We start from the raw sequence: 26,297 nt of genomic DNA on the forward strand, positions 1-26,297 counted from the left end.
TATGTGATTAAACTATCCCGTTGTGTAGGGCAGGTGTGCCCGCATTTTTCGCAGCAACGGTTATCCTGGCATTAGTTAAGTGACACTGCATAAATGAACGTTTCCCTTGCGTGTATGATGTTGCAAATTGCATGATAAAAGATACTCGCAGTGATGCGTCGATTTCTGATAACGCTGCAGGGCATGGACGACATTACCACTTCTTGTCACATCATATCGCATTACGCTGCTGGTGACCAATTTTGCCGGCAGAGATTCGGTCGGCGATAAAAGAATACACTTTTACCAACCCTGCTGCCGATTAACAACGTATTTCAAGCGAGTGAGTTTCTCACGACACAAATACAACCAGCAATAACTTACAGCCTTGCAATGAACCCGATTCAAAGCCGCGTGGCGAGCATTCGAGACCGTGTATCGGTCTCGGTCTCTGTCTCAAATGGCACGACAATTTAAAACACGCCACGTGGCGGACTGATCACGTTCGTCGCAAAATGTTGAGGCCAGCCACGTTGCTTGCGTGTAGTAATGAGCCTAGTTATTCGACACTTGTGCTGCTTAGTTTTGCAAAAAAAAAACCTTAGCTGAGAAATATGCGAAAAAACCTCAAAGGATCACTGATCTACGGGGCATTGTAAAAGCACTGTCCCACCACTGATCAGTTACATTGGCGCTGTTACAGTATGGTTGGGAGTTAACTTCCGTCAACTGCTGAAGACTCCTGATAAAAGCCATTATGTTTTGAAGAATCTCGTGGCTCAGCTTGCTCATACTGCGAAATATCAATGTCTCTGCGCTCTATACAAGCTCACAAAGCATTAGCGAGCACAGACCAGCAAAAAGCTTTCAGTCCTGGGGCAGTCAAAGGTCACCAATGATATGCTATAAATCGGTATTTTTACCCCTGCTGTGTTCATTGCCGATGACCGGCAATACCTTTAAACGAATTTGCGGAGCAGAATACCTATATTAAGCGCACAGGCAACGAGGATAACGTTGCAGTGTAAGACGCATGCCCTGTTCTCAGGTCTTCGGTCACAAAAAGCTCAATAGTACTAAAATTGTTAGTTGTGGGATAGGCGTTCCCAGACCGCTGCCCCATAATGGGACACATGTGGGCGTGGACATGTGACACACACGGGTACACATGTGAAGCAAATAACGTAAGCAAATTTTGAGCCTGCGTGCTCGCAGTCCTAGAGGCAAGATCACCGATGACCTAGGTCGCAGTTTTCATTAAGCCGAGTGGCGTCGGGCGATGCTGCTAACAGCTAGCGACGGGCACCAGGCGTGCGAGAACAGCCATCGTGAAATAATGTTTCCAAAAGTCATCCATATGAAGCTGGAACATTTTAGTTGAAAGCATATGGAACAGCAAACACTCTGCAGGAGGGCGTAGCAACTTAAACATCATTGGGATATGCTCTTGCGACTATCGCACACCGTGGAATGGTTTTTCTGCCAAACTAGTATGTTGTATGTCTCGTACCAAAATTGTGCAGGGTGGTCAGCGGTGCACCGCGGCCACATGTGTAGGGACTGGAAATAGAGTAAAATGTTTACCAATATGTTCAGTGTTCTACTCACGATGTCATGGTTGTCCCACAAGAATGCAGAATAATCACAAAACGGCAGCATCTACAACCCATATGAAGCAACTAGTCAAAAACAGTGATCTTAGGTTCCTATCCAACATCAACATCAGTGATGACATCCAGTCAGTAAATACATGCAGCCGTCTTTTATATCTGCGCACCTCTGCCAGTGAAAAACCGTTGAGGTTCAGGTGAAGTCAAATAGTTGCTTTACACGCGCTCGGGTGTGTGTGTGGGGGGGATTCAAATTGATCCCCCGAAATTTTTCCAGAATGGTCTCCGAACGGTGCGGCGTAGTCGCGCCAAATTTTGATGGGTATAGATAATTGAAAAGTGGATCGTCTGCCGTCAAAAATTAGATGTTTCTTGTAAGGTCGCTGACCTACGGCAGGTCGGCCAGGCCATGGTTTCAGCGAAGGCAATTTCCAGGGAATCCTTCAACCTGGTCTAACAACTGAGATAGAAGAACCCATACAACTTTGTGATACTTTCTTGGGCAACGCACCAATCAAATCAACAAATCACATTGACCTAGGGTCAGGTATAAATATCAGACTAAGGTCAAAACCGAGCTGTTTTATTACTTTAGCGCTTATTGTGTAGGGTAGTTCCTGGTGCCCAAGATCATTGGATCGGCTCCGGGGAAATTATCACGCTGGTGTCTGCAATTCCAATGAATGAAGGCATAGATTTTATTATTAATTGTTATCAATAGCATCGTATTGCCGAAAAGAATAGCGGTCTCGGGTATGCTCCATTACAGTGATTATCTCCTAATTTAGTTAGGGTTCTGGCTATCGTCGTTTCACACGTCTCTGTGAAGGCATGCAGAGTAAGACAATTATGCACTGTGTGGTCCTGCATTTTCCCCTCTTTTCCTTGACTTGTCAGGCTGAGCCAAACGAATCGCACCTATTCATCTTGCAATATGCTTGCAACGTAAAGCTGCTTTCAGGTGGTGCATGTCAACGGCAGAATCTGGTCGCGAAATCTAAACACGCCACATTGCTCGGCACCATCCAGCTGCTCTACGACCGCTGCTAGCGCGGCGGCCGCCACCGCTCGCAGGCTATCACAGTCAAGGGAAAAACAATGGGCACCTAACTGCTCCGCCCACACGCTTTCGTTTTCGTTTCACAATGCGCATCCAGGTATAGAAGGTAGCCTCCAGTTAATAATCCACCTTCGGAGGGGGGCGTTGGTGCACGCCAGGTACACATTCAGAGACTGCCACCAGGGCCAGCGTCGACACCTCGCATCATTTCCGCTGGACGAGGGCGCTATCATTCTTCAACGACGGCCTGTGGCTCGTTTTTGAACGAAGGCCGAACACTTGAGGCAGTGTCACAGCTTGAAATGTCGAGTTTTTAAGTTGGCTAATCCTTACTTGCAAACATCGCTTAAGCGGAATGTTCCACATTTGTACGGGGTTTGGAGTGATATAGCCATTTTGCAGATCATTCGGTTCATGGCTCATGGCTCTTCCCTTCCGAAAACCTAACTTCTCTAGTTTCTGAGCTACACGCCCACGAAGATGTGCAGACTATTTAAAAGTCATCCGGGCATCCATGACACCATAGTAACCATTTAAGACTGACCTAGAAGTCATCTTAGGTCAACTTAGGTCAAATTCATGGCTCATTCAAATGACAAAATTTGAAGTCTTGACCGGGTCTGTGTGGTCGGAAGCATGTTTTTCTGTGGTCATAAAAAGTGCATCGTGCATCTACAGGTACCCAAGATCACATAGCTATTGTCTACGTTATACATAGTCCTCTCGACGCTTGGCAATGCAAATGCAGCGAACTGGGAAGAGAGACGTTGTTACACGAAATAATACGTCATCAGCTGGACGAAAACGATGAGGAGGTGGTTACACACGATGCACTCGTTCATCTAGCCTCTCCGCTTCTGGCAGCATAGGATGAACTAACAGGTAAGGCAACATTGGATGAACTAATATGACCTTGCATGCCATTATGTGACCTATTGTGTCCTCGTCATGCACCATAATAACGGCATAACACGCTTTTAGTGGAGTATTCGAATTCTGCGTCCAAAATTACATAGAAATACTGCCTATTCTGATCTCAGCATGAGCTTTGCAGAAGGTTGTCATAGAGATAAGTCATGACCTGGGCCGAGGCCATGCGCTATATGATCATATGGTGATTGCGAATGTGAGTTAAAACTCTTGAACTCATATAAGATACCCAAACCGTGCCGAAATGCATAATAATTTGCATCATTTACGAAAAGTATCAAAAATTGACCTGACGTCCGGTCATCTACATGGCATTTTCCAAACTCTGACATAAAACTTTTGGTTCTATTATGTTTTATCACTATACCATGTTGTGCAGTGGCAAATAATCCACAAAATAGTTGTGTTTGGTCAAATATTTCTAGAGATGAACCTCTTTGACGTGACCTAGTTCACTGAACTTGGTTGAGCAGAACATCAAACTTACCAACTTATTTACAGATGAAGCGGTATTACAGCCAACTTACAGATGAAGTGGTATTGTAAATGTCGTGCTGCTGCGGGTGTTCGTTTTTTACCTGCGTTCCGTAAGGAAACCTGAAGGGGGAAGTCAACTTCCTTCCCCGTGGCTGGGCGCGAGTTAAGTAGGACAGGGCTGTGGAATGCACCAAATGATCTTCAAGATGACTACTTCAATTAAAAACCAATGCAAATGTGGAACACTCCTTAATGCAGAATGATTCACAACCGTTGAGGGGGATTAACAGTTGAATGAAAACGTCTTGGCAACTTTACTTCACTGCTGAGAAAGCACGCAAGTAGAGAACATGATACCATTCAAGGCTTATTCAGAATATTTGTTATGGTTGTTGTGACGACAAATGTCATCGAAAATGTCGACATAAACGTGCATTCGCATTGATGCGATTGATATGAATAAACAACAGCGAAATGGTACAAAAGAACACTGGAACATGCTCGGCCTTCAGAACCACTACCTTTGTGCAAAAAGGCTAGCATGACCCAACCATCATCAGGCGGTTGTGAGATATTGTCAGCTGTGTGTTGTGTGGCATTGTCAAAAATGCCAGCTAGAATATTTGAAGGTCTCTGAGCGCCGCATACCTAGAGGTGAAAACGATGAAATAGTTAGCCTGACAATGCAAAATTATTTTCGCCACCAATAAGTTCACCAGAAAACTAACGTCGTCACCCGCCGGAGCTATGGTTGGTTTTTAAAGGAATAGTGGACGCTTGAGACAGTGTCACAGCTTTGAAAGGTCACCGTTTATCAATGTAGCCTATTCTTACATGTTGACGCCATTTAAAGGCAGTGCTCCACGCTCGTATGCTTTTTTTTAAACTAAAACAGCTATCCTCAGGACCTTTCGGTGCAGTTCACAGCCCTACCCTTCTTTAAACCTAAGCCCCTCTAGTTTCTGAGCTATACGCCTGCGAAAATGGGAAGAGATCTTCAGGGAGAGTAGCAGGACTTGCAGAGCAGGATTTACAGATATAAAGGTCGTCAATTACCTCGTAATCAATGTTGTGTTGGCTACGATGACGTTATCAAACCATAATGCATCGAGGAGAATATTTACTAAACGGAGAATTGTGGCGTCTAGAATAGGCTTTTCTACTAAAAGTATACCACTCGCTAGAAGTGAGCTTGTTTCATCATGTCTGATGCTTGCTTCAATATCTTGAAATATGAAACATTGACTTTATAGGAAGTGTTCGACATTGACATAGGGATTTGAACTGAGACAGCTATTTTGAAGATCATTCTGCGTACTTCACAGCATTACCGTTCTTCATATCTAAAACCCTCCAGCTCCTGAACCATACGCCCGAGAAAAGGTACAGACTATTTTGTGCACATCATTTCAATGTCATTCAGGAATCAGTGACGCGATGATTACGCCAATGTAATCCTGCCATCTGATTGGCCATGCGCGGTGCAGTCCAGTAACAATGCAGCAGCAAAGTTGTTCATAACTGGCCTTCGCGAGCTCGATTAAAAAACTGATGGCCATAAATTGGCTCTCAAACAATGTTGCACAAGCTTTGCATTTTTTTGACACTATCTGCGTTTTTTGCTACCTAAAACAAGAAGCCAAACATTTTCTATAGTTATCACGAAAATGAGGCTTGCAGTCGAATCGAATAATGTATTACATCGAAATTAATAATGACACTATAACGAAGCATGGAAATACCAGTAAACACCTTCAACTCACGAATAAATATGCAAGAACACCGCGAAAAGGGGCCAGAACACGAGCACCTAACATTTGGTTTAGCACACATCCAACCCCTCCGCGGCTGCATACTGACAAAAGTGCGTGACCCGGTGTCCGCTGTTTTGTTTTCAGCGCACTAAAGGAGGTATCACGAATACTTTGCGTGACCCGGTGTCCGCTGTTCTGTTTTCAACGCACTAAGGGAAGTATCATGAATACTCTATCAGTTGGCATACCGTTTTAGTCAAAGTGCTTAACGTCTCTCTTGCGCTGTGCGTGCGTTAGACACAAACATTGAATCATCCCATCTAAACAAAACGCTGTGCGATAGCTAGATGCTTGGCGCCCATCATCCTTCTGTCGTCACCGCTGGCGTTTTGACATTTCACATACATGCCAGGAACTTTTCAGGAGCGCCACTTGAGTTTCAACCAGATCTGCACTTGAGGTAGGAATGGACGCTCTTCGATTGCATGTCCACCCAAGTTAATTTCCTGATTATGTGTGAAGTGTGCTGGACCCTCCGAATTACTACAGGGAATCATAGATATGCAAATGCATTGTTGGCGTCTAATTTGCACATAGTTCATGCAAATGGGAGTAGAAGAGAGAAATCACAAATGCATTGTTGGCGTCTAATTTGCACATAGTTCATGCAAAGGGGAGTAGAACAGAGAGAACATAAATCGATAAGTACCTACCCAATGCTTGAGTTTTGTGCTGGATGCAAAATATACTTAAGTCAGATTGAGCAGCGACCGGCTGGGTGAGAATGTTACTTTCGGTGCGTGGTTGTAGAGGACAACATTTTCATTCTTTGAGATACAGTTATTGCGGAGGGGTGTGGTTAAGCAAGTAACTGTGAGGATGCAACCTATTTTTGTTCTGGTGTAAACCTGAAAATGGATCACCTAAAGTTGCATGCTTACTTTGAAGCGGATTTAAAATTTGTGAATTTGCCTGACTGACTAGGTAAACAGAAAATGTAGCATTGCCACTGAGTTCATCATTTTTCATCTTCTCGGACGGGGGCTCATATCTCAAACCTCCGTGGTGTGCTTCCTACCAACAATCATGCTCCCGCTTTGTTTTTCAACTCTCACAACCAGCGTCACCCACTGGGGTTAAATGGGTGTGCTGACAATTTCAAGGGGAGTTATAGCTATTTGATGGTAAGATAAGGTATTAAACTTTAAGATATTTTTGATCATCTTGGAAGTAATGAGAGCTCTAGCTGTCTGAGTGTCAGTTATTCATTGCAAGTTGCCAATGTGATCTGTTCATCAGAAAATTCGTTTGTGTGATACGTAGCTGAGTTGTGTTCTATGCACCCTGCTTGTGGATCGCTCAGAATTCAGAGTAGTCTATGTAATTAGTTTGAAGGTTCTTTTCTGAGTTGATGTCTTCATTGAGCTTCTAAAGGGCTATTTAATGACCTCCATTTGATTTGCTTCCAATCTTTGTGGGCTAGTAAATTTGAAGATCCAGTCCAGTCGCAATTGAGGTTTTGTTGGAAATTTCTGATCCGTTCCAAGCTCGCTCGTGGATTGGCCCACAAGCCGTGGGTTGATCCAGTCCGTGAAATGCCCTAGGGCGTGTTCTTATTCTGGCAGTAGCTGACGTTCAATGTACCAAGAGATACTGGTTAACCGATGTTTTCAAGAAGCATTGGCTCACTTGAGAGAAGTCGACGTCTGAAGCTGTGACACTGCTTCAAGCGTTCAACCCTCATCTCCAAACGAGCCATAGCTTCATCGTTGCAGGAAGGTAGCACTCTCGTCCAACGGATATGATGGAGATACCGATACCAGCTTGAACCAGCTTGAGCTAGCCTTTATTACTAAAGAAACAATACATCTTCTTTTAGAGAGAGCTGCTGAATGTGTGCTGCTTAAAATAACTTCTATCCACTAACCTGTATTGTTTTTCAGTCCCGATGGCTCATTTCGTTAAAACGGCTGCCTTCTGTTCCACCTACCCCTAGGGGCGTGGCTGCGAAGCGCTTTAGGCGCTCATGCATGGCGGCCGTTGGCATCGCCCGCGCTGGGGCATAACACTCAGGCGGCATAACGGACCGCCCCGAGCATTACGCAACGTCACAATTTGGCGACAACATTGTGCTGCCGACCTGACATTTTATGATTTGAAGGCCAGGGTCAGCGCTCATGCAACAGCCATTGCGTAACGTGGGCTCTGATCCCAGAGATCCTTTTATTTTAAACGCTCGGACTAAGTGAATAGAAATTCTTTTCACCTAAACTTTGCACGGTGTATTTCGTACCTTCGCGACTACCCATTTACTTCCAGCCACAGCGTCCATAGGCATGCCTAGCAACATCGCGGAATGCAATTTGGTAATGGGAAAAGCGTAGCTTGCCGTGAAGGAACATAAATAACGCATGGTCCGAATTGCGCACCGGTAGTGTTGCGTCATATTGCGTGCTTTTTGCCTGACGTTTCTTGGCCTTTTCATTCTCGGCAGTAGCCCTGGACAGGCAGGATGTGGCCGGTCCTAGTCCTGCTGACCTGCCACGGCGTGTTTGCCCAGGAGCAGGTGCTGTATGTCACTCGGAACGTGACCCATGCCTTGACGCCGCTTCAGCAGCTGCAGAACACGACGAAAATCTCCTGCGCCATGGCGTGCCTCCGCGTGCCCGACTGTCTCAAGTGGAGCTATGATTTGGATACGACCGAGTGCCGACTGTGGCCACTGCACTCACCGACCAATCCGCTGACCAATGTGAGCGATACTGTGCACCAGCTGCCCTACCCGCCCGGCTACGTCCTCATGCCTGGCGCCGGTGTGGCCTACGGCTTTCATGCAAGGAAAACAATCGGTGGCCCCGTGCTGATCGACCTCTGCATCGAAGATGACCCGCACTCGATCCCGGCCTTCCCCGAAACGGACGAGCAAATCATTTTTTTGACAACTCAAACACTGCCTTATGGATTTCAGCACCTTAGCATCAACGACATTGATGAGGAACGAGTCTACAAAGACCTCTTCGGCAACAAGACAGTAACCATCAAGCCGTTCTGGCATGGAACTGGAAACCACGGATTTCATGGGGTCTCTTTCGATTGTGTTGTTTTTCTGCAATCCTATGGGATTATTAATAGGTCATGCTCTTCACTGTTCTCATTCATGTGTGAATACTGGCTGTGATTACTTAAGCATGCCAGCTTAAGTTGGCTATCAGTACTTTAGCTCTCTAGATCGATGATCACATCTTGTCGATGAGAAAAGAAGTCGGGAAAAGAATAGAAAAGAAGAGAAAAGATGTCGGAGCCCTTTTCATTTTCAGATGTCTAGTCTCACCACAAATATCTGGTACCTTTTGATTCTTGTTAAAAAAACCGAAGTGAATATGAGTTTAAGACAGGGAAACTGCGTGACGCCTCAGCACTATTGGACGCTCATCTTCCCTTTCTACTTTTTACTAGTAATAAAACCTTGATTTGGTGTATACGAACTTGCGTGAAGTGGCTTATGACTACCACCGTTTTCACAGCTCTAATTAAGTCAAAAATGTTGCAGTTGCAACACACATAACACAATCACGATTAATTGCTATTGCTTCATATTTGATGATATTGAAGCCCTCACCAGACATCATGAAAGAACTCCCTGGCAGCTATTGGTTTGCTTGAAGTGCAAAAGAATGTACTTGACAATACAAGTTTACCACAAAGCAAATCAGCTCCTCAGTACGTCATCGTTTGACTACGTCATGGAACGTTTGTATGACTTCTGAGTCGCTGCCAGATGGCCGGTCAAAATTGCCACTGCAACGGACGGGCTGACTCACTCGTAGTACATTAACCTGCACAGAGGTGACGTGCGTATTGGCTCGTGTTTGCGAAATCATGATATCGCTATGTGAGCGTGTTTTTACTCCATCTTAGTTCCCGATCCATTGTGGTCCGGGATATTTGCCCATGACAGCATTTTGTTTTCTTACAATCGCAATACTCGGTTTTGGCGCTATCCTTAAATTATTCGGTTTCTATTGTTACTTCCATCACAACTCGCACTACTGTCCAAATTCCCGTACTATATCGCAAAACGTGATTTTTGTTCGAAATTTCGCATTCAACGCACCAAAATGGTAGAAAGTCAACAAATCACCGCTTATGCCGCCAATGAGGTGGGGGAATTTGCGTCCCGTTTGCATGGTGTAATGAATGTCGGGGTGGCCTTGAAATATTCTGCATCAAATGGCTAGACAACTTCACGAGCGTTAGGTTTAGAGACAAGAGAGTAATAAGCGTTTAAAAGAGCAGGGCTGCGAACTGCACCGAATGATCTTCAAATTGGTTACCTCAGTTCAAGACCTCATGGAAATGTGGAACACCACCTTTAAGGGTAGTGTTCCACCATGGTAACATATTTGAAAAAGAATGATTTGGCGAACTCTCAGCACCTACCCGTTGTGTAAGCAGCACTGTGAAGCGGAGCTGAATCACCGTGTTTTCAGGTCGAAATAGCGCAGCCAACATTTCAGACCAGCACTGGGCTTTTTTCTTCTTTAAGTATCATCATATTTCGTGCCTTGTATGGGCGATCTTGGGTGATTACCACACACGCAAGACGGGATTCATCATCGTAAAGTTTATGGTCCATTTGGATAATTTTGGATTTTGCACACCATAAGTAAATCGGAAATGAAGGCTTTTAAGATGATGCAACAGTCCTGTTTAACAAGCGACAGCTTGCTTTACTAAAATATTGCTTAATAATTATGGCAGAACGACATCGTAGCTCACTTCGCATCATCCGCGCAAAGATAGCATTCACAACCTGTGATTGCTTATCAAAATGCGTCGATGGTGGCAGGCAAGCAGTGAATACATGACGTGTCTGTTTTGTATCGGTTATGTCTCATTGGTACCGATAAAAAAGACAATGCCTCCTTCTACCTTGTGTTTTATAAGTTTCGTAGCTGAAAAACTTGAGAGGTGCAAATGATGCAATGAACAGCAAAGATCAGGAGTAAAGGAATTAAAAAAAACAAACATTGTGTAGTACTCTTGTCATTACAAGAAACCAACACGTGGTTTGCTGGATTTAGCTTTGTTCAGTGATGTTGATATTTCATCTAATTCACGAGCACAGGATAGCATGGCTAAATGATGCGATTTTCCTTAGGATGCCATGACTGGTTTCCCGCAAGATTGCGGCATAATTACAGACCAGCAACGTTCACACCGTACGTTGAATCAGCTGTCTAAAAAAAATTATGCACTTCTATTCGATGTCAACATTCAACCAGTTACGACACCCAATCGGCAAATATGTGTAACATTTTGTTTTTAGCGCCTTTCAGCAGCCATTAATTTATGCATCGTGTGTCATCGTAGAGTGCATACGTTGTTGCTCTGTAATTATTATGCAACATTTCAACACATCCAGCCACAGCATCTTGAGAAAAAACATTGTGAACATCTCGGTGAACATCCCGCACAATTTCCAGTCCCGACACCAATGGCTCAAGTGAACTGATAATCACCCAACACAAGTTTTCGTACGAGCCGTTAGAGCACCTCACGGATTGGATTTATCCACGGATTGTGGACCAATCTGCGGGCCCGATCGGTACAGATCAGAATTTTCCACTAAAACATAGATTAGGAAAGGACTGAATTTTCCAAATTGTCAGCTCATACGGATTGAGCGAAATGAAAAGCCATTTAATGAAAATTATCCCTGAATAGTCTATCAAATGCTCAATTAAAACTTCCCGCAGAAAGAAACCATTAACACATTGTTGTCTCTTACTGGGGATGGAACTTTGTATATACTTGGGCGGCCATGCCTCAATGTTGAGCTGCACCCTCCCCCTCCAATGTTGGGCTGGCCCCCTGCATCATTGGGCTTCGCCCTCGCAGTATTGACCTCGGCCTCCATGATGTGTGATCTGGTCCATTGCTCTGAGTTCTTTGAAATTTTCGCACCTAAAATTTGGCAAGCAGCAAACACATTTCAAAGCCAGTGCTTGTATGTATACGTCCCTTAGACATGGCAAATACTATTTTTGAGCTATTTGTTTCAAAACGTTCATTTACTGCACTTCCGAAAAGAGACAAAAACGCTGCATTTTGAACAACTTTGAATGGATGTAAACTTTCAGCACGTATTTGCAATCAACCTCTTGCTGTGTAGGCCACTTGTTCAATTATGGATACCCCGTGATCAGTATGCAAGTGGCAAAAAGAAGCAATTTGTTCGGCGTACCACTAGATGCCCATTCGGGATTTCGTCAAGGGGCATTGCTTCATTCTGGTGCGCCCTGGAACTTGGTGCTCCCCCCCTTTCAAAAATATTATCCGGATTTCAGCCACTTCATTTCCAGATTCAGATATTCTACTCGGAAAACTACCATCGTCTGTGCACCGTGAAGGTCTAGACATAGGTAGTTTCAATGGTGTTTGTTTTTTTGTTCAACTTTGCAAGTGAAAGACGGAGAAGTTTAGCTAAAGTTATTAAGAACAGCCGACATCCTGACACTTGAGCGCAGGAATTGCAAACATAATTACGCTTGTGCGCTGCGCTCACAATTATTTGGCCAACAACTCACAAGCACCACCAAATCGCAGGGAGCTAAATCGCTTCTGGATTTAATGGCCTAAAGGCACAAACACATAATCTAACATTTTCAGACACCAGATTACCAACACGTACCAACACATTCCACTCGATCGTTTCAGCGGCACCCAGTTCACAAACGCAGGACGACGCTCATCTAGTGCATCTTTTCAATGACTGGAAGGACCATCTCATCTTGTATATCATGTTCCATGTGTGTATCTATTCTCGGAAACACCAACTGATGAAACAACCTCAAGTGCAACCATTATTCCCTGCTTAATTACCGGCTGTGTTTACATTATTACTCATGCGCGCGACTGTCCGCTGCCTGCGGTACCTGCTCTTTCATCTAGGGCTTGAAGGAATTGTGTCATTTTGCAATTGGATTGCTTGAATGTCAGATGTTACTATACATCCTTTTTTGCTCCTACTGGACAAATCATGAAATCTAGTTTTAGTTGTAATCGTGCATGGTCCAGCCGCATGAAGTCGCATTTCCTCAGTCAAAACGAAATTTCCCCATATGTGTTGAGAATAGCACGTAGCTCTGCATCCGTTGTTTGGTTTTCAGCGCGCATCCGTTGTTTGGTTTTTGCTGACATAATGACGTGCAATGGATTATTTACATGCTGTAATACCTAAATAGGTTCAAAATGTTGGCAAGATCATAATGAAGTACCAGCTTGCCTTTGTACAACCCTTCAACATAAGTGCTAGTGTTTCTCTTAGTTTGCCAGCATTCCTTTATGTTCAAACACGAACATAAAGGTAGTGACATGCATCAATATATCACGTCTTATTGGGAGTCAGTAGACTTAAAGAATACCAAAACAATGTTCTCTCTCAGAAGACCAAACCTCGCACGCACACTCCCCATCACGTCAAGTTCAATACTAGCCACTGGCACACACCACCAGTGATCACACACATTTCAAACCCCCGATTCACACTCTTTTGTCAAGTAAGTGTGATCTCACACCAGCACAGCTCGCGGGACCATCAAGTTGCAGGTTTTCGCGCAATTTCCGCACAAATGTTCAGCCATCACACCGCATTTCACAGTGACCTCCCTCCAAAACAAAGTCCCAACGGGGATTCATGGTGATGTGGCTCAAGAGGTTGTACATGTAGAACACAATTTTTGTTCAAAATGTAAACTCGTGGTACAATATGTGTGAAATATGTCGTTAAATATATATATATATATATATATATATATATATATATATACATATATATATATACATATATATATATATCTCTCTCCTATATCTCTCTCTCTCTCTCTCTCTCTCTCTCTCTCTCTCTCTCTCTCTCTCTCTCTCTCTCTCTCTCTCTCTCTCTCTCTCTCTCTCTCTCTCTCTCTCTCTCTCTCTCTCTCTCTCTCTCTCTCTCTCTCTCTCTCTCTCTCTCTCTCTCTCTAAATTATTGTGATGTTTCCCTAATTTCATAATGCCTTGCTAAACCATAAGCCCGTGCAAGGTTCTGTGCTCCGGTAGACAAGGCGCCATCCGAGCTGTCTGTAAGAGATACGTCAGTGGAAGAAAAAAAGCCAGCAGGGGAAAAAGACAGATTTGCCGTCGCGTGTACTTTTTTAAAACTTTCGGGAGAGCGCTCGTTTCTTGGGTGTCGTACTTTTTCTGCAGACAGTGGCCTTCTTTTTTATAATATTGACCTGTGGCCTAGAAACAAGGAAAAATGACCCGTTCACGACGAGTGTCGCACGCTTACGCTCGCGATACGCATTCAGCAGCGGAATCCTGCTAACAGCCAATTATCTTCCATGCATTTTATCATACCTGCCGCATTATCGCTTTTGCGAATGTACCAGCGGCCATGCTATTTTGGCCATAAGCAGAAAATGACATGTAGTATGACCGCGATGGCATGACCTTTCTATGGCGTCATTAATGCCGATGCAACTTTGAAATAGGCTCCAAATAAACCTTTTCGCATTTTGCGGGCGTGTAATTCAAGAACCAGATTTTTTAAGGTCTTAAAAAGGACATGCAGGGAAAGCGATCGAAGCGCGAGGTCTTCAACCAGCTACCAACTGTGAAAAAGGACAAGTTGCTGTGGGCGACCTTCACAAAAGATGGTCCCCCGAGCTACAAGAGCGCCCGGCGGTCGAGTCCTGTCCGCGTCACGACGCAGCAAGATATCGGAGATCTGCGCCGGCAGTTACCGGCTGTGGGTGGCGCGCTGGCTCCGGTCGTCTAGAGAGGTTTGGGCCTGCGTTCCGGCGCCGGCTGGCGATTTTCCGGTGGCGGCTGGCGGTGTCCCGGCGGCAGCTGGCGGTGTCCCGGCGGGGCTGGGGATGTTCCGGCGGCGGCTGGCGGTGTTCCGGCGGCAGCTGACGGTGTTCCGGCGGCGACTGGTGGTGCTCCGTCGGCGGCTGGGCATGTTCCGGTGGCGGCTGGCGGTGTCCCGGCGGCAGCTGGCGGTGTTCCGGCGGCGACTGGCGGTGCTCCGTCGGCGGCTGGGCATGTTCCGGCGGCGGCTGGTGGGGTTTCGGCCACTCCCAGCCCGCGCCGTTGGCGCTGTGCCGGCGTCCGCCGTGGCCCGCCACCCTTCGTCTGCACCCGGCGGCGCCCGCGGGCTGCTCACCTAGCGTTGTCGGGTCTTTCCAGTATGGTTACTCACATAACTTTCGATGTCATAAATCAGCTATACAGAGCTCGTCGCCGCCGCTGTCGCCGGCTGCAAATGACGTCGTTACGCTCTAGTTTTTTTTTTGGAGGGTGATGGTGGGCGATGTATTATTGTCAAGTGCCTTCATGGTTGGTTGTGCTCTGTCATTATCCTTATCTCATGTTTTGCTCCTCACTGGTTGGTTTCCCTTAGCGAGAGAAGCATTCGTTAATGGACGCAGCGCTGGAACCCCCGCCCCTCCCCCCTTCAATGACCTACCCTGTTCCTCTCAAGTCCAACGGTAAAGCTCAGCATTTCACTGGCACTGCACGCTTACAGCCCGTTCTTCGCAAGTGGCCATGGAATTAGATTAACTGGCCTCGGGCGCCAGACCGTTCCGTTGCTGACACCATTTCGCAGTTAAATTTTGCACTCTTCCACTGCTTGTTCGTTAGGCTGAATATATTCCCTCCCCTTCCTGGCATTCGCCCTAAACTACTCCCACGTGACATTCATCTACCGCTCCAGCGATGCACCCGTGGGATGCCATGTCCGCTACCGTTCGCTACCCGTGGGATGCCGCTGCTACCGTTCCCGGGCTTCAGGCTCACTTCGCCGTGCGCCCCCAGCTTCGACCAGGTCAGGGTTACGCGTGTGTGTTTTGTGTTTGCCCATGTCGCCTGCGTGTGGTTTTTAAGGCAGCCAAGTGTTGTACATTTCGGCGCCCTGTTTCGAAGGGAGCTGCGCCAGCCAATTTTGAACCGATTATGTGCAACTAGTGTTTGTGCTTCATATAGTGTTGCGTGTCGCAACCGTTGCTATTACGTAAATGGCTGAACACAGCGTTATGGGCTGGAATGTTCCGGGCTTGAAATATTGGAAGAAACGAAGATCACTGTTCAGGCACGTTCACACCAAGTGCTCCAGGCATATCGTAATAATCCAGGAAACGCACTCGATCCCAGGTTATAAGCAGTGCTTGAGGAGCGAATGGGGCAGTGACATTCTTTTCTCACATTGTGACAACGTCTCAAAAGGAGTTTGCGTACTTGTCCTACGAGAACTCACGGTCTTGGCTGAAACAATTAAAGCTTGAGACTATCGTGGCCAGGGGAGTGTTATGTACAGTAAGGTTATATTCGATAACATCGTTTTTAAACTATTAGATTTGTATACACGTTCCCAGACGGTTAGGAAACAGATAAATGGCATCATAGATCATTCAGTTCAAGACGCTCTGCTCGACTTAACTTCTCCTGCATTGCTGGAGAGTGCTGGTATTGATTACACTGATGTGAGATCTGATGACAATGCCATGCCGTACTCAGTTCAGTTCAGCTCACTGTATCCACGAAGCATTCCAACAAGTGGTCTGTTGTTTGATTCGGTGCAGTTACAATGGTAGAATGAATGCAATATCAAAACCTGACCGCAACGCGACCATATTTACATGTTATCAAACATCCAGTCCTTCACACAGCTTCGGCAACCACAAAATAATTCATCAATATCTAAATCATCAACACATCTTACACATCGGCAAGGAAGCAATGATGATTCAACGGAGCCCTCAAAATCCTCTAGCCCGGTGTGGAACTCACTGCGGGTGCGAGAAGCGGTGATGGTTGGCGGCAGGCGGCTCTGCGATAAGACTGCGCGATACGAAAAAGCCCTGCGTGCCACCGACATCTAGCGAGCAGGCAGATCAGGGGTGCCGCCGCTTGCCGCCCGGGTCGCACGGCGTGCAACCCGGGCGGCAGCGGTCGCAAGTCAGCGTGCCAGGCGTGCTGACTTGCGGATCAGGCACTCATGTCAATATCATGGTAATATAAATGACAGTACACCTGCACCCTACAAACACTATTTCACCTTGGTTACGAGACTTTCTATCCTACTCTAATGAGCTGCTTGGCAGGCCAGCGAGAACCAAAATCATGCACCCCAAGACACGGGTGCTAGGACTAAAATGGCAGAGGGCAAGGGGATGAGCTATTATCGGCACTATTGGCTGTAAACTAAAAAAAAAAACAACAAAACAAAGTGGCTATCGTACCAAACCAAGCACGGATGAGTGCCTAATGACCCCGGCCAAACATCCCGTAGGTAGGCATAATATTTCTGCTACTGGCAATATGGAACATCCCACTTGCATGTCCCGGTGCAGCGGTGCGCGGTCAACACCCAAACGAGTGCGGTCACCGATAGGTGGCGCCAACGGGTGTTGCGGTGTGTGAGGCATTAGGTGTCTGTTGAGAACCGAGAGCGTCTCGTCAGGTTAGTGCATTGCTTTTATGTCGGGCAATAATATGAGTGTTTTGTGTATAAATAGATAATGGCTAATGTGGCTATTGTTTGGCGGCTCAATCACATTTTCAACCGCAATTAGGCAGAATGAGACTGGTATGAAATCATATAGCTGCCCCGAGCCACGGCGTTACAAGACAGGAACACAGACATCGTCGACCCATTCGCTGGCCACGCCCAATTGGCAAGACTGTCCTGGTTCAGAGCAGTTGCTCCTGTTGCGGCTTTCTGCCAAGAAGTCCTTTTTTCTTATCGTCGTTTTAATCGATTTTCCCTTCTCTTTCATTCCAAACACACACCTTTCACTTGGTTTTTGCTGCTTTCTGCCCGCTCCCCCATTATGGGCCTGCGGGGTAAGCGCAAGAAGGATGACACGGACACTGGCTCGAACTGGGCCTCTCACATCGATTCTCCCATGGATGTGACCGACGGAAAGGTCGCTAGCCCCGTTCTGGCCATCACTTCGCCTGATGATCCCCGCGCGCCTCAGACCCAGTCCACTGGCCCGCGCCCTTCCACCGCGGTGTCTGGACAGCGCTCATCTCCGTCTAACACTGATGGCTTCGACCCTCGCTCGCCTTTGACCACCCCGGTGTCTGCCCACTCTGATGCTGACTCTCGCACGACCGTGACCAGCAGCCGCCAGAACCCTGAGCCCATTCTCGATCCACTCGGCTCTTTCGTCGTAGTGCAATCCATTGACGAGAGTGTCTCCTTCAGAAAACTCAATGTCTTCTGGCCGGCCAAAAAATTCAAGCTATCTGTTGCCCACGTCATCTTCAAACTGAGGCGCCAGCCAATGGGACACTCGTGATCAATACAGCCCCTCGTGATCAAAACAGCCTCTCGTGATCAAAACATCCTCTCGCGCTCAGACCAAGGCTCTCTTCCAGACCACTGAATTCTGCGGCAAGAAAGTAAACCATTCTCTTCACTTCGCAAGAAACACCACCAAATGAACTATCTTCGCACCTGAGCTCCGTTTCATGACGGAAGAGGAGATTCTGGCGGAGCTCAGAGCTGACAACGTTTGTCATGTTCGACGACTAACCACGTTCCGTGACGGACAGCGTCAGAACACCAGTTTACTTGTTTCGACTATTACAACCACCCGCCTCCCAGAGACTCTCACAGCCGGCTACCTCCGATATCAAATCAGTGTACTTATCCAAAATCCACTCAAGTGTTTCAAATGTCAACGGTTCGGACACGGCAGCAAGTTCTGCAAACAGAGTGCAAGATGCCTCAAGTGCGGAGAGACCCCTCACGAAGGGTCCGTGTGCACATCGCCCCAAAATCCTTGAGCTGTGGAAGTGCTGACCACAGTGTCAGCTCTTTCCAATGCCCGACATGGAGAACAGAAAACGAAATCTGCTCCGAAAAGACCAAGACAGGCGTATCTTACCAACAAGCACGCCACACTGTCGAGGCAAAAGCATCTTCGTCGCCCTCAAAATCCGTCGCGCGAGCAACAAACGTAAAAGTAGTGACATGTAGTACACAAACAGAACCGATTCCCCAGCTATCGCTGCTGAAAATTCTTGCTCCAGTCAAGACTGTCTCAGTATCAAACACACAAATCCAGCAGAATTGTCCCCTCGAACCGGCCCTGGCCACGCGTTCGGACGCGCAGCCCTCCGCGCCTTCCTGTCTCCAGGTCGGCCGGCGTTCCAGCCCTCCGGCTGCGAACGGTCGGCAGCCAGGTCCCTCTGGCTGCCGCACAAACGGCCCCTCCCCCTCCGCCGGAACAACAACTGCTACAACACCCCCTAGCGAAGACCGTCGGTCCCGGCCTCCTGTCAGGGCGGCTATGGGCCGGCCTCGGTCAGTTCCTGTTCGGCCGATTCCCACCAACCGGTGGGGATGGGTCAAACCACTATTAAATGTTTGTCGTCTTACAGTGGAATAACCGCCATCTCATTCCAAAATGCTCTTAAATGAAAACTTTTTTGTAGTGTTGGATCCCATCATTGTAGCTGTGCGGGAAACTTGGTTTTGTCCTACCGACCCATATAACTTTAAATTGTCAACTTTTTCCTTGCATCGTGATGACGACACAACCTGCGAACGTCATCAAGGCGCTTTATACCAAAAATGAATTAACACACATGCACCTTCCACTCACCACACCTCTACAGGCTGTTACATGTTCTGTGGGACCTCATGGCCGCAGCATTGATATCTGGTCTGTGTACATTCCTCCAACTTACCATCATACGGGGCTCTCGCCGCAGCTTAATCACTAGTCACTCACTTTCAAAACCATTTTCTCATCCTCGGCGATTTTAACGGTCATAGCCCAGCTTGGAGTAATGACACTCAGGCTGTCAACCGCCGAGGACATTTAGTTCCAGACCTTAGTGATGCTCATAACTTAGTATTGCTAAACAAAGGAAATAACACTTATCACCACTTACCCACTGGAACAGAAACCGCCATGGACCTGTCGCTACGCTCTCCCTCAATAGCGACATACTTTGATTGGACTGTTGAGGGAGATATACAAGACAGCGACCATTTTCCGATTAAACTTACATCACTGTTCATTCAACTGCTGACAAAGTTTCGCGATTCATACTCCGCTGGAATTTACGAAAAGCAGACTGGATCAAATTTCAAGAACCTTGTTATGTGAACCGAAGCTGTTATGAATCAGTTAGAGCAGGGTGTTGTCCTCATTACACATATCATTCACGCTGCAGCGACCGCGACAATTCCAATGGCTACGTCCCGATCACAACGCATCCCAGTACACTGGCGGACGACTGAAGTTAAGAATGCATCGGAAACGTGCTTTCCTGTTGCTTTCGTCGCCACCATCATGTATCTCATCTTCTTGCCCGAAATTATAAGCATGCTCGAACCAGAAGAATTATAAGGAGTGTCAAACGTCATTCTCGGTAAGCATACATCCAACAGTCCGCTGCTGCTGCTCCTCTAAGCCAACTATGGGGACTGGTTCGAGCACTTTCCGGAACAATTTCATTTCCCATTTTACGCATTAATAACCAAATCATTTCGGCAACACCTTATCACCAATGCTCTTGCTGAAAGTCTTTTTCAGTGTAGCGTTTTCGTTTACATCCTAATTATTTTGCCTCCGATGATACCGAAGACTACAATTCATCATTTTTGTTTCTGGAACTACAAAAGGCTATAAAATTCGCCGGCAACACCTCCGTAGGTCATGCTCAATTATGCTATTCTTTTTTTCGTAATCTTTCAGAAGATACGCTTCGTTTTTTTTGGTAGTTTTTAATTATTTGTGGTCAACCCATGTTTTTCCTGAAGCCTGGAAGGACACCATTATTATTCCGCTTCCAAAGCCGGGGAAAGACACCAAAAACCCATCAAATTATCGTCCCGTTGCACTAACCAGCTGTCTAGGAAAATTTTTCCAACGAATGGTGGTGAAGCGAATCTCATGGATTGCAGAACGAGACTGCCTGCTTACAGAAATCAATGTGGTTTCCGACACAATCGCAGCACAATGAACCATATCATCAGACTTGAAGCTGACATCAGACGTTCCTTTAAACATTGATACCGCACGACTGCTGTATTCCTGTATGTTAGCTGAGCCTACGACATGGTCTTTAAACCTGCACAGGTTTTCAGGCTCCATCAGTTGAGGTTTAAAGGTCATGCAGCACATTATCTTATTGGGTTTCTTTCCGGGATCGGAACATTTCGTGTGAGATGCAGATACCTCGTTTCCGACACTCACCATCTAGAAAACGGCCTCCCGCAAGGGAGCTGTATCTCTCCGATTCTCTTTGATTTTATGATAAACGATTGATTGGACTCATTGACATTGGGCATTTCTTCTTCACTTTTTGCAGACGATAGCGCGATCTAGTGCTCGGACGCCGAATATGACCATTCGCTGCAACGGCTGCAAGCCGCCCTAAACAAGGTGCAGCAGTGGTCAGAGCGGTACGGGTTCCGTTTTCCTCTCCAATCTGCAATTATGATTTTCAGCAAAAGCAAGCGTAGTACTCTCAATTTTCGATTCCGATTAGATGGACAGTGCATTCCTTTCGTTTCGTCTCTCAAATTTTTGTCATCGTGCTTGACCCAAGACTATCGATGCGACAGCACGTGGAGCATGTTCTCTCCAAATACCTAAAGCGGCTAAATTTCTTAGGATGCATTTCGGGTCAAGATGCGGTGCCGACCGCCAAACGTTATTAGGTCTATACAAATCCTTCGTTCTTCCCATCATTAAATATGGCTCCGTGCTATATGCAGGAGGCAGCAAACACTCTCTTGAACCACTATCCACCATACAAAATATGTTTTCGCGAGTTGCCCAAGGAGTTCTGCGTACTTCCCGGATTTCAGCGCTTGAAGTGGACGCTCACGTCATGCCTCTCGCCCTACGACAAATGGAACACTCATTGGGATGTGTAACAAAAGTGCGACAAAATCCCAGTCACCTAGCATTTGAATCCATGCATGTCTTACTCCACATTCACTATAACTACGTAGGACCGGCAGAACATCGGTCAGGACTTACAGTAGCATCTCGGACGACTCTCTACTGTAACACTCTCCAGTTTACTTTACCGCCTTCCTCCGTGTCAACTGCTTTAATAGTACCACCATGACAGTTAACCCTTCGGAAACTTTTCCTTCTTTTTGATGATCCCACACATTTTCACAAGCTATGTTCAACGAACATTTAATCGTCTAGTTTCCAACAATCGAAATCGCAGTTTTGTTTACACTGATGGCTCCAATGCCAATAACCACAAGGGATGTGCAGTTATTTGCAATGAACATTACCATAAACATTGTCGGCTACCGGATGGCACCTCAGTATATTTGGCTGAATTATTTGCTCTTCTTCTTACGTTGCGGCGCATTCAACAACACACCCATACAGCGAAGACAATAGTGATTTGTTCAGATTGGGAGACAGCGATACAATCTCTTATTGACCCAGAGATCACTCAAAACCTCCCTGTTAACATAGTCTCTCTTATATCTTACACACAACGGACAGGAACATCAAATTTCTATGGATTCCAGGACATGGAGACATCATGGGCAATGAACCGGCTGACCAACTATCCAAGGAAGCTTTGACAGGCTCACACATCATGGATATCCGCGATGATCTGCACCTACAAAACATTCGACTCGCACACTGACAAAGCATTTTTGACTACGACAATGAACCGATACTACCAGAACACAACTTCATGATATCAAACCGAATATTACCCGTTGGCGATCAGCACATCGTAAAAACCATTTAGAGAAGGTGGTGGCCCGTGTACGAATTGGATACACTACACCCACACATAGTTACATATACTTACATATAGTCACCCTCGTCCTCATTGTCAGCCGTACGATCATCCACTTTCAGGTAAACATATAATTATTGGGTGCACTAAATTTCGACAACAACGCAAATATATGCAGGCCTTTTGTCGTAAGCATAACATCAAATTTTCTTTAAAAACGCCCTTGGCGATGACCGTCCTCGATTGCTTAACATTGTCTTTAACTCTCCTAGACTTACCGGTTTGCTGCAAGCGATGTAGACGTCAATAAACTTTTTTCTCTTTGCACATACATAATAACACCAATTTGAAAAACATCTTCCAGGCGTAAAATGGCCTGAATGGGCCGAAATGCCTCCAACAAATGAAACGAAACGGCATTACAAGACACGAGGGAGACACAAAAGGACTCGCGTCGACCGATTCGTTGGCCATACACCAGTCTGGCAAGACTTTAGCAAGTGGTTTGCTCCTTTTGTGGCCCTCAGCCAAAGAGTTCTTTCCTTTCGCATCGTCGTTCTCGTCGCTTTTCCGTTGGCACTAGTTCCAAACACACCTTTCCACTTAATTTTTTGTTGTTTTCTTCTCGTTTCCTCAGTATGGGAAAGCGAAGCAAGCATAAGAAGCACGACACTGACACGGACTCGAATTCGGACTCTGATATCGATAATTCCCTGGATATAGACGACGGAGGTGCCGCTAGCGCCGCTTTGGCTACCACTTCGCCTGATGACCTTCGCGCGCCCCAGGCCCATTCCAACGGTTCATGCACTTCCGCCGCGGTGCCTGAACAGCAGCCGTCTCCGTCAAACGTCCCCGGTTCCGACCCTCGCTCGTCTTCGACCACCCCGGTGCCTGCTCGCTCTGATGCTGACCCTTGCTCGACAGCGATCAATGTTCGCCTGCCCTCTGAACCAATTCCGGATCCTCTCGGCTCTTACGTTGTTTTTTAGCGCTGTGATGTGAACGTGTCCTTTCGGAAGATCAACGTTTTCTGGCCATCAGAACAAATCAAGGCTATCTGCGGTCCATGCGAACTCCAAATTGAAACACCGACAAATGGATCACTCGTCTTTAAAACAACCACTCGCCATCAAACCAAGGCCTTGCTCAAAGCAAATGAACTTTGTGGCGAGCAATTAAAAGTCTCCCTGCACCATGCCAGAAACACCAGTAAAGGCACCAGCTTCGCGCCTGAGCTCCGTTTCATGACGGAGGACGAGATTCTGGCGGAGCTCAGAGACGAGCAAGTTGGCCATGTCCGACGGCTGACGACTTTCAGTGATGGTCAGCGTCGCGACACCAGCCTGCTCGGTATCACCTTTGCTACTACCCGACTTCCATAGATGTTCACCGCTGGTTGCCTTCGTTATGAAGTAGGAGTATTCATCCCAAATCCACTCAGGTGTTTCAACTGCCAACGGTTCGGACACGGCAGCAAGTACTGCAAGCAGAGTGCCAGATGCTTGAAGTGCAGCGAGACTCCTCACGAGGGGTCTGCCTACACATCACCCCAGAAATGCCTGAGCTGTGCAAGTGGTGATCACGCCGCCAACTCTTCTCAGTGTCCCACATGGAAAAACTAATTATATTTTTGCTCTGAAAAGGCCAAGACAGGTGTGTCTTACCCCGAGGCACGGCGCACTATTGAATCCAAAATGTCGTTGCAGTCCAGCAAAACCTACGCACAGGTAGGAAAAGCCACGATGGCCACATGCGGAACACAGACAGACTCCATTGCCCATCTGCCTCCCGCGAAGCTTCTCACCCCCTCCCCTCGGTCTCAGCTGAGTCGACTACACAGACCCCGACGAAAAATGCCGTTGAGTCGTCCCTGGCTCGGCGTTCGGATGCGCGTGCACCCCCGTCCCCAGGTTGGCCGGCGCTACAGCCCGCTGGCTATGCTTGATCCACATGCGGCTCAAGCCGTCCGGCGTCCTAGCCCTCCGGCTATAACCAGTCGGCAGCCGGTCCTCTGGACACAACACAAACGTTACTTCCCCTCCCCCACCACAATACTTGTAACACGCTCGAACCAAGACCCCCGTCCGTCAGTGACGGTGGCGATGGGACGGCCTCGGTCTGTTTTGTTCGCGCGATTTCCATCAACCGGTGGGAATGCGTTCCTTCATCATTAAATGTCTTTCATCTTACAGTGGAATTTTCGCGATCTGATTTCAAAATGGTCTGAAATGAAAGCAGTTTTTGCCGTATTAGCTTCAATCATCGTTGCCGTACAGGAAATATGGTTTCGTCCCCCCCGACAAATATAACTTTAGAATGCCAAATTACTCGTTATATCGCTGTGATACCACGAATGGTGAGGGTCGCCAGAGTGGGGTGGCTCTGTACATCAGTCAAGAATTAACACACACCACTCGCTCTTAACACACATCTTCAGGCTGTTGCATGCTCAGTTCGGCTGCAGTAGATTACCGGACGGCACATCTGTGTATCTCGCGGAATCATTTGCCATGTTTATTTCCTTACAACACGTAGAACGTCAAAATCATGGAACTAGGAACATTATAATTTGCTCCGATTCAAAGGGAGCTTTACAGTCATTTACTGACCCCGACTTAACTCACCCATCTCCTTGTCAACATCATAAACCTGCATCATGATTTACACACACAGGGCATATACATCAAATTTTATGGGTTCCAGGCCATAGAGGCATTGTGGGGAATGAGCGGGCCGACCAACTGGCCAAGAAGGCCTTGACGGATCCTCATATTGCACTCATTCCTATCGACAATATCACTATAAAAGCGTCCATCCGCAACTTGACAAAACGACTTAGGCAACGGCAGTGGACGGAAAACAGCAGAACCCAGCTTCATGACATAAAACCGGACATTACACCTTGGACATCAGCAAACCGCACGGCCCGTTTGGAGAAGGTGTTGATCCGTCTTCGACTTGGCCACGCAAAGCCCACTCACGGTCGTTTATATTTGCAACAGCCTCGTCCTCGTTGTTATCCATGTAGTTATCCTCTTCAGAACATATTCTTCCCCAATCTGACGAATACCAACAACAGTGGACTATTCTGCAAACCTATTGTCGTCAACATAACCTGGAATTCTCTTACATGATATGATAAGTCGTATGAAAAGCGCTGTCTTACCGATTCCTAGTACTGCAGTTTTATGTACCACTTTTGTTGCTTAATGCCTGGACGAATGTTGATGGAAACGTGAATGGTGCACATCCGACGTTTAGGAGGAGCACATCTGACGACACCGAGGTGCAAATCCGACGTCTAGGAGGGCACATCTGACGTCTAGGAGGTATACATCTGATGTCGAGAAGGTGTGCATCTGCCATTAAAGACCCGCACATCTGACGTCTAGGACGTGCACATCTCACTGAGGTGCTCTCCGCTGGAGCCTCAAAATGTGGCAAAGTGACGGGCACTGTGATAATCGTATGTGCCATTCGCAAAAATGGTCGTGCGTGACCTTCGTGAGCCGAAGAATCACTGCCTGTAATCGGTTAGGCGGAGCTGTTGTGTCCCTGTTGAAAACCCCTGAACCACTCTGACAACTGAGCGACAGTGTTAGGAGCAGAGCGGGCGCACCACTGCTGGTAACCGAGTTGATGCCGGTGATGCACCACGGCCAGTCGCCTGGTTGGCACAGTCGGCGCACCGCT

The sequence above is a fragment of the Pollicipes pollicipes genome, unplaced genomic scaffold (assembly GCF_011947565.3).
Source record: "Pollicipes pollicipes isolate AB1234 unplaced genomic scaffold, Ppol_2.1 Scaffold_3447;HRSCAF=4054_pilon_pilon_pilon, whole genome shotgun sequence".
NCBI lineage: Eukaryota > Metazoa > Arthropoda > Thecostraca > Pollicipedomorpha > Pollicipedidae > Pollicipes > Pollicipes pollicipes.